Below are 3,853 nucleotides of genomic sequence, written 5' to 3'. Positions count from 1 at the left end.
GGGGTAGGTGGAAGCAGTAGGCCTGCAAGGCCAGGATGCACCCTGGCCATGGCACAATCTACACTTTTCTATTCCAAAGTTGAATTCTTTCTCAATGTTGGAAAATGCTCCCAACTGTTGTTGATGGAGAAGGGCATTTGTGTAGCATCAAGACTCACTGGGTGATCAGATAAAGATCATCCCCAGTTCAGAGGATGAGTCTAGAGAAGATGAGCCTCATTTCTTCAAAGCAAAAGTCAAGCCTCACTGTCCCTTTTAAACTCTGAGAAAACTGGATTAATAAGAAATGGTGTTCCTGAAATCGGGGTCAGGAACTCTGGGCAAGGCCTGGCTGCACCAAGAGGTGGAGTTGCTTTAGAGGAGAACAATGTTTGCTTAAGTCACAGAAAGACAGAGAAAAGACCTCAGTTGGGCATCTTATTTGAGAGATGGAGAATGGTTCCTCTATTTGCATAAACAAAATATTAAAGAAACCTATATCTCAGGGGAAAGGAATGCAATCATTCCAGTAATTAACAGTTCTCCCAAGAAGTGTGGTTTGCATCATACATGATCTTCTCATTTCGATCCTCTTGGTTCCTGGAAAACACAGTGTTTCTTCTCCAGGGCCCCATGGAGGAGAGATGGAGTTGACAAGAAGGCTCTGCATACCTATGATGTCAGAGTCCAAAGTTTCAACTCTTGGCTGATCAGCTTTTAAGATTAGAACATACATCGTGGCTCAGTGAAAGATTCTGGGTGTTGCTGTCTCACCAACCTGGGTTTGAATCCCAGTCCTACTTGGTAGCTGTGTGGCTGACCTTCAGAGAATTGGCTAGCCTCCCTGCGTCTTCAGTTTCTCCTCTTTCAATGGGGATAAAAGCTTCTGTTTAATAGTAATGTTGGGAAAGCCCCCTAGAGAGTTGCATCGTGTAGTAGGTGTTCAGGACACACTATCCTTGAGTATGTCTTGACTGTCTTCTCTCTAATTTACTCTTAAGTAGTCTTGTTATCTAGGAATATGGGTTAGTCAATGATTACTTTGTATTTCCCTCAGGTAAATAAGAACTTCTTTCTTCTTCCTTTTTTTAAAAAAATAACTGCCATATGGAACTATGGAAAATTTGATTTTAATGATGGCTTTCAAAACGTTCAGCAGATTAACTGATACTTTCTACTCTGAGCAAGCTAATCACACTCTCTACCTCTCCTTTGTAGCCATTACCATCATTTTAATTGGCTAATTAATTGTGAAATGAATTGTTGAATGATGATCTGTCTTATTAGAATGTCAGTTTTTAAAAAATATTTATTTTAAAATGTATCTGTTTATTTGCTGTGCCAGGTCTTGGTTGCAATATGTGAGATCTTTAGTTTTGGCATATGGAGTCTTAGTTATGGCATGTGGGATCTAGTTCCCTGACCAGGGATTGAACCCGGGCCCCCTGCATTGGGAGCACAGAGTCTTAGCCACTGGACCACCAGGGAAGCCCCAGAATGTAAGGTTTTTGAAGGCAAGGTTAGTAGGGACAGTATCTGTCATGTTTATTATATCCCTCATAGCACATGCTGGCTGGTGTGCACGTGCGTGCATATGTGTGTATGTGTATATAATCCAATAAGCATTTGCATGAACAAACGAATGAACAACTTTGGAACAAAAGTAACAAACAAGAGGAAGATATTTCACAGGATATTATGGAAGATGATAATGCATTCGTTTTTACTTAAGTTTTGACTGAATTGTATATTGCATTTTAGCCGTAAGTCATGAGATGACTATGGGCATATCACTAGAACTGACTGCTTCAAATCCCAATTTTGTCACTTCCTAGCTGTGTGGCTTTAGGCAAATAAGTCCTTTTATACCTCTGAGCCTCCAGTGTTCTAGATGCAAAATGGAAAATAACATTTAGCTCTGGGCTTTGCTGTGAGCATTAATGCAAGTGATGCTTTAACATAGTACCTGGAGCATCTTATATGTATGATAAAGATAGGACCTTCGAGAGGTAGTGGTTTGTGTGTTAGAGTGCTCGGCTGGGTTCAAATCCTGATTCTATTATTTATTGGCTGTGTTACTCTACACAAGTTACTTAACCTCTTCTGTCACATTTTTTCTTGCATACAAAATGGGGATGATAATTATATTGATAAAATACCTACCTTTTATGGTCACTGTGAGATTTAAATATAATTATTATAGGTAAAATTCTTAGGGTGGTGTTTCATGTGTATGTGTAGATGTGTGTGTATATACAAACATATATATTAGGCATACTACAGGTGTTGTTATTCTTTGGTAGAGTATGTTTACCCTTTGAGGGTACAGTCATTTTCAGAAGCAACCATTTAAGTGATAAAGCTGAGAAACAGAGTTTCGGGTAAAAATTTCTTTAGCCCTAAGTGTCAGGAGCCAGGAAGTCAGGCATGACTTGGACACTGTTTTGACTCTCGATGAGCCCCTGGCCAGGCTGAGGAAACAGACACACACATATCAGCATTTCAAGAAAGGCCAGCCAGGTGCTTGGAGCAGGAGGCAGGAAGCTTAAATTCTAGTTCCAGCTGTGCTTTGAACTTGCTGTGCGGCCCTGGACAAGTGCCTTTCCCTCTCTGGGCCTTTATGTTGGAAAAGTTAAGTTTGGTGTGATCTGCGGAGCTGTCCTGCTTTGTTGGTCCTTGGAACTTATGATTTTTATTCGTTAAGTTGGTGCTGCTTCCAACAGTTTCCATCTCCCGAAGCCTGTGCGGCCTCTGCAGGAAGGTGTGTGAATTCCACCTGCTGAGAGAATTCCAAACTGCAAGCCTCACCTGCCTGCCTTGAGTAAAGGCCTTTCTCGGGAGTCATAGACCTGTTCCCTCCCTCACTGGCCATGACAAGGGAGAGCCCGGACCAGTGTCTGTCTTAGAACCCTATGTGTACAGTACAGAGCTGTGCCCAGAGGTCTGCGGGGCTCCTTCCTCCACCTGGTGCTCTCAGATTGTTAGGACAGAGCTGCAGTCTTCCAGTGCAGCATTTCCCAAGCTGAGTTTGCATTCTGTGGGATGTGAGTAGGATTCAGTAACATAAAAGGTGATGGTGAGGTTCCAGCCTCAAAGAGGGCGGCAGAATATTTCATTAAATTTAAATAAGGATCCTCAGGTCTTAGTTACATCTGGAATTTCCTCAAGGAACAGTACAGCAGATAAGACAAAGGTCGTCTCTCATAATAAGAGCACAGGCTGGGTTTTGGATCCTGGTTCTTCTCTTTCTAGCTTTTGTGACCATGGGAAAGCTCACTAGCCCTTCTGAGCTGCAGTTTCCTCATTTGTGGTTCAGAGGAAATAAAGTGGAGCCTACCTTTCAGGATTGTTGTGAGGATAGAATGCAGCATTGTGTGCAAAAGACTCTGCGCAGGGCCTGAGACACGAACACTCAGTACATCATTCCTGTTGTCTCGTTCAGGGGGCTCTTTGGTGGAAAAATAGTTCTGAGCGTCTCTCAGGATGTTGGTGTTCCGTGAACACAGTGTGGCAAATGCTGATTGATCTGCTTGTTTTGTGCTGCGCGGCTCTGTCACCCTGATGTGGGAGGACTCCTGTCAACATCTGCCCTACCTCTTCATCCAGTTGCACTGATCACATGATCAGTGGTAGGGACAGAGTCTGGGCACCCTGTACTGGGTTCTGAAAAGTCAGGTGAGCCCAGAGAAGGATGAGTAGGCAGGTGTGGTGGGAGCAGGGGCATGTGAGAGGGAGTCGTAGAGGAAGAAGGTGGAGAGATGGGCTTCAGTGAGGACCTGAGGCCGGGATGAGGAATGTGGATGTTGCCCTGGGCAGTGGGAAATTGTGCTGGGGTATTTGAGCACAGCTGCTTGCTCCAGTGTGCCGGGCGCTG

At 43.8% G+C, this 3,853-nt stretch overlaps 1 non-coding gene across 1 annotated transcript; it reads right to left on the bottom strand.

The window, feature by feature from the left end:
* Positions 1 to 1,394: 1,394 nt before the first annotated feature.
* TRNAG-CCC (transfer RNA glycine (anticodon CCC)) lies at positions 1,395 to 1,467 on the bottom strand. Its single transcript has one exon. It is a non-coding gene; the product is annotated as a tRNA-Gly (tRNA).
* Between the last annotated feature and the right edge of the window lie 2,386 nt (positions 1,468 to 3,853).

Source organism: Bos mutus, chromosome 8 (assembly GCF_027580195.1).
Source record: "Bos mutus isolate GX-2022 chromosome 8, NWIPB_WYAK_1.1, whole genome shotgun sequence".
Classification (NCBI taxonomy): Eukaryota; Metazoa; Chordata; class Mammalia; order Artiodactyla; family Bovidae; genus Bos; species Bos mutus.
The sequence above is the reverse complement of the archived record's forward strand: the minus strand, read 5'-3'. Positions and strand labels throughout refer to the sequence as shown.